This window comes from Nelumbo nucifera, chromosome 2, assembly GCF_055504915.1.
Source record: "Nelumbo nucifera cultivar China Antique chromosome 2, China Antique-T2T, whole genome shotgun sequence".
NCBI lineage: Eukaryota > Viridiplantae > Streptophyta > Magnoliopsida > Proteales > Nelumbonaceae > Nelumbo > Nelumbo nucifera.
In genome coordinates, this window is record NC_142650.1 from 47,794,415 (window position 1) to 47,800,507 (window position 6,093).

General features: G+C 38.0%; 1 pseudogene; it reads right to left on the reverse strand.

Moving 5' to 3' along the window:
* Positions 1 to 1,990: 1,990 nt before the first annotated feature.
* LOC148802178 (IRK-interacting protein-like) lies at positions 1,991 to 4,635 on the reverse strand (annotated as a pseudogene).
* Positions 4,636 to 6,093: the final 1,458 nt, after the last annotated feature.

Consider the following 6,093-nt stretch of genomic DNA (forward strand, 5'->3'; position numbering starts at 1 on the left):
GGTTCTACCCTGTCTTGAACCAGACCCAGACTATTGACAGCCCTATTAACCCATCAAAATCATGGGAACACTTCCTTCAAACTACTTCTGACCATCACCATAGTTCTTAATAATAGGCATTTTCAAGTCAAATTAGGGCTCATCTGGTAGGGCTTCTACGGTGAAGGTGAGCTCTACCTGGTGCAACTAGGGATGCAAACGAGATCAAGTAAGGCTTCTACAGTGAAGGTGAGCTACGTTGATTGAGCCATGGTTATTGAGCACATGCGAACAAATTACCTAGTGCAATTAGGGATGCAAACGGATTAGATCGGATTCGAATCAGGGTATATTTGAATCCGATCCGACACTGTTTATATCGGATCCAATCCGATCGGATCTGATAGGATTCAATTTGAATTTGAATTTGGATCCTATCTATAAGTCGGATCTTCGAATCTGATCCGATCCAAACCTATTAAATTAATAAATTATTAAAAGAAAAACAAAATATACTAATTTAAATAAAGTAAAAATAAAACTATAAGTATTTTTTAATTATTTTCATCATATATATACATGCTTTTTATAAAAAAAAAAAATAAATAATATAACAAATTTATAAAAATATATTTATAAATAAATAAATAACATATATATATATATATTATATTTTTTAATTATAAATATATAATATACATCGAATTAAATAAGAGGTAATCCAAATCTGATGCGATTTTTAATCAGATTATTATTATTCGATCCGAAGATCCGAACAAAAATAAGACCAAATAGGATCGGAATGCCGATATTAATTTTCCTGATTTTCACCAAACACAATTTATTTAAATTCCATTTTAGCCCCAGCTCAATACGAAAGAAGCCGCATCATATCGAGTCCTCCCAAACGCGCAGTCATAGAATGAACAAGCGTAATCAGTCCCAAATTCCAATTGACCAGCTTTGGCGTGGCAAAAGTGAATTAGTTTTGGCGTTTCCAAAAACAAAAAGTAAATTAGTTTTGGCGTTTCCAAAAACAAAAAGTAAATTAGTTTTGGGACGTGATGGAATGGAATCTTTTCATGTAGCTACTCGAATTGTATAGTGATATTTCTACAGTTTGGATTCTGGAGAGATCCTTTATTATTCCGTCGGAAGCTAATCCGATACTTTGATAGCAGTTTGGATTTAACGTCGATCTATATAACACCCATCTAGCTGAAAATTGTCAAATCCCTGAAAGAGACCAGAGAATCACTTTCTGTGAAAATAATAAAAAATTATTTAAACACATAATTTAACAATAAAAATAAACATTAAATCTGATGGAATGAAAAAACAGAATTTATACAGTCAACCCATATAATTATATAACCAGGATAAGGTTTAGATAATGAAACTAATAATAATAATTATAATGATGATGATCACGGCATTACTGGGATTAACATATTATGCGGGTTTTGTACCATGCCTATATTTCAGAGGGAAGCTGAGGGACCATCTCATCTAATCGACATCGACCAACCTAAGATCTTGAGCTCAGCCAAGTAAATAGATCGAGGCCATGCTATAATCCCAGCCCACTTCCAGGCCCGTTTTGGAAGAATCCGGATCTCCTACTCACTCTATCCACAGGATATTACAGCTATACATTGGAAACATGAATATGTAAAGATGTTCTCAATGTACAGCTCTGTGGAGTCCGGATTTCCTGCATTCGGATGGTGTATGCCAAGGTGCACTTCCATTATGAGGGTCCTGATATCGGTTAGTGTCTTATTTTTTATATTTTAAAATAAAAAATCTAAAAAATAAATGAAGATCATTTTGGATTATCTGGCATGGAGAAAAAAACCCATCTATGTGAAAAATAATAAGAGAATACTTAAGATTAGAAAAATTTTGAACAGGGAGTTCTATTGATGAATGGCATAAGAAAAAAAAATAGAGAAAATTCCCGATAGGTGCCCAGTGCTTTAGGCCGAGTGCCAATTTAGTATTTGAACTTTCGAAATGCGACAATCTAGTACCTACCATTAATGGACTGTCGGTTATGTATATCACATGACCTCATGTACAATTTAAGATTTTTGAAAATGTCAAAATTACTCTTGAAAATAAAATACATTGTTCATCATCTTCTTTCTCAAGAAAATGAAGATCCAGTTCCGGAAACCCAAATCTCTTGATGGAGGTGAAGCCTCCATCCACCACCAAATTATGGCCGCTCACGTATTTGGCATCATCAGAGGCAACGTACAATTCGGTATTTGCAATGTCTTCAGCTTCACAGTTGGCCTCAGCCAACTCTCCGGGACCCTGAACCATCTCCACAACGTGTTGTTCATCAATGCTGGGAAACATCTTAACCATTTCTGCCATCACAAACGATGTCGGAATGGCGAATGGCAAGATGCAATTAACCCGAATGCCATACTTGCACATCTCGACCGCAACTGCAAGTGAGAACTAAGAAGAAGCATTCACTTCAAAGCCCAAAACCTCTTTTTTACAAAATTGATCTGATCGAGGTATTTGTTTTGGGGTGATAAACCCTAACCGGTATTATCGTACTTGCATAGAACCTTACACTTGACCACATTACAATAGACATAGAATCCTGGTGCCAGCATGATCCACACCATGGCTAGAACCAACTTCCAAGCTTTGTCTGCACCCATGTCCTCCATGTACACCCCATCGAACTTCATCCCTTATCCACCCTGAATACGGGTAAGCTTGGGTGCACCAAACAAGCCAACATATGAACTAGCCAGACATTCTTCTTCACACCGAAGAATGCTTGCAGTAGTGGCTCTGGCCACGCCTGATTCCACCCCAACATCGCCACGATCTCGCTCATCTTTCGATCGCAAAACCAGTTGAACTCCTTGCTAAAGTGTCTAGTTCCTTTGTTCAACACCTCATCCCATGTGAGTCCCCTAAGAAGAGTGAAGGAAGCGTAGTTCGCTTCGCATTTTTGTATTGGGTTGAGCATTCGCTCAAACCCACTTTTCTGAAATTCGATGGATTCGAAGTCTTTGTAGAATGCTTGGTTCAGGAGTGCTTCCAAGTAGAACAGTGTGCTTATTGGTTCTTGGAAAATGAAACCTTTACGTCATAAAGTTGGAGAAGAGTATAGATGCACTCAGACTCTGCAACCCATCTGCCGGAGCTAGAGGGTGAGAGATTGGCTCAAAGTCCCGACCGAAGACTGGGCTTCAGACACCAAGTTGAGAAATGATTCAATGACTGAGTCTTGATGTTTGAGTCCTTTGATTGCACTCATCACCATCACAGGGTTGATATTTTTCGGCACCAGATGTGATGAATTGCTACATACCTTGAGACCAGACTTCAGGTTGTGGCAGTAGATCTCAAGCTTGTTGAGCTTCTTCTCTAACTCGGACATGGAGTACTTAAGTCAAGAAGCTTCTTGGAGATCTTCATCTCTCTTCTAAGTGGCTTCAATGAGCCTCTGCAACAGGTCTACGACGACGAGCTTCCATTGCTCTTCCTTGGCGGTTGAAGACGACGATAACGAGATCCCTCTCTATAGTTGTTGCAGACTTGTAGATTGCATATGGTTGATAAAGAAAATTAGATGACACTTGAAGGACATTTGTGTCTTTTCCCATAACACTTAACAGCTAGTTAACAGCAGGTAGTAGATTGTCGCATTTCAAAAGTTCGGATACTAGATTGTTGCATTTTAAAGTTTGGATACTAAATTGACACTCGGCCTAAAGTACAGGGTACCTATCAGAAATTTTCCCAAAAAATTATTCTTCTTCTCCCATTTTAAAAGGATGCCATCAACAATACCCTCGTGCAAGGTTTTGCTACGGTGGATCTATGTAGAAGCTAGTGTGGGCAGTTACCCTCACTGAAATTTGAAACTGCTTTATATGTATAAGAAGAAAATTATTTTTTTTAGAATTGCTGCCACTCAAATAAAATAGTAAGGGTCAAATTTTCTTAAATGAGATCTTTTTCATGGTTTAAAAGGCCTTTTTCATGGTTTAAAAGGCCTCAAAGGTCCTGGATCCGCCACTGAGTGTATTTGCAAGAAGAATCTTTTTTCTTCTCACTTAAAGACCCAATTTCAGCAAGGTGGAAACTACACAAGTGCTGCCAACAACGTAAAACTTCTGCAAGTTCTCAAGCCATTGTTCAACAATATTAACTTAAGTTAGATCTCAAACCATTATTAAATACCATAGATATTGACAAAAAACCCAGAGAAACAGCAGCTCTCTAACTCAGTCACTTCACTAGATAATTGGCTCCTCTAGTCCTTGAATGCCTGTAAGTCTAATACTTCTTCTCTGAAGTTGCAATAGTTAATGGCGTTGAAGCTTAAAGAAAAAAAAAAAAAAAAAAGAGTTCTAAAATTGTTAATGACATCCATCGAGTACTAGGATTTGGTTGAGTTTTCCTCTTTCCTTTGAGTTTCCTTTTTATTATTACTTTTTTTTTTTGTCTTGCTCTTTTTTTTTAATTTACATCATACGAAATTACGAACGTAATGGAAAACTTGCCATTTAGTTTTCCCGCACATGTAAACCGGTTGCCCATGTGAAAGTGCATCCTATACATACTATTCCGAGTGCAGGAAATCCAGACTCTCATGTGAGTAGGCATGGATAGCATCGCTGTGTGTAGGAGATCCGAGCTCCGTTTGGAAACTTGCCATTAATTGAGCATTGGAACGTTTAGAGTTTTCACCAAACATGGTTTCATGGAAATAGGGCCTATCATGCAATGCCCGAAGCCACTGCATGAAAAATCCGGATATGCTCTTCACAGACCACGGACCTCACAGCATGTACCAGACACGCATCAGAAACATCTCCAATACTTGTAAACTAATATTTATGAAAAATGTTAACAATGCACAGTGGGATGAAAGCCCTCTACTCAATCTCTACCATCGAACACAGCTTGATGTTTAGTCGTCACTATTAGCACCAACTTCCAATTCTCCCTACCAACTACTTCAACTTTGGAATTTCAAAGAGAGCTAGAACCATTTTCCCCCAACACTTCATTAGCCAAAAGAAAAGACAATTAAGAATCAGAATGGTTGTTTTAATGTGTTTTATCACTAGACACAAAAGGTCATAAACTCATGACTCGTGACGCGTGAGAGTGTCGTGTCGTGAGGCCAAGTGACTATTTATTGGGCTTTGATTAGCTTTTTTTTTCTCATTTCTCTACATGTCATGCCACCTTTGTTGACTAGAAGGTGAAGAGCAGGTTGTCAATGAGTTGGTTCTGTCCCCCCCACCCTCTCTGTGCCTGGACCCATGGCCTTTTATTTTCCTCCCCTGTTTTGAATTAAATTATTCTTAAATTATAAAACAAAAAAAAAATAGTCATGGCGAGTCTATCACGCATAGAACCCATAACGTAAGATAATTGGGTAATGACATCGCATCATAAATTTCAAATTGAGACTGTTTAACCATATGCTGTGTTTGCTTAGAAGGAAAATTAGGCAAACAGAGATCATTATGGCTATGTTTGAGTAAAATTCCTTGGAAACCTTCCCTCAACTTTTTATTTCATTTTCATTTTCTATCAAACCAAACAAAGCCATAATGTTATTGTTGGTTCCAAAATCCAAATCAAATGCATCAAAAGAATAACTGCAGCCTATAAGAGAAAGAAAACAAAAACAAGGACCAAGTTGCACGGTGCAACCAGCTCTGCTGGTCGTAGCGGAAACATGGGATCGAATCCCGCCTGCACCTGGGTTGGGGGATGTGCTACACTGCTACCCCGGTTTAGCCCACTAGCCCTTAAGGATATCAAAAAAACAAAACAAGGACCAAGTATCTTATCAACTTTTCCTAAACTACTAAAGAACCGAGGAACCGGGAGTTCCTTTCATTTCACCCATACTACTATCCATTTCACAGTTGAATTCCTTGTACCTCTAACGATTCCAAATGAACCGTCTAATTCCCATTATCAAGTTATTTCAAGCTATCTATGGCTGGCTCTTCCCATTAGTATTCCCCCAATGCTTTATGGATCACATAACCAAATAAATTTGTTTATATCCTTCTTACTGATCGAGAATGATGAAGACCACACAAATGAAAG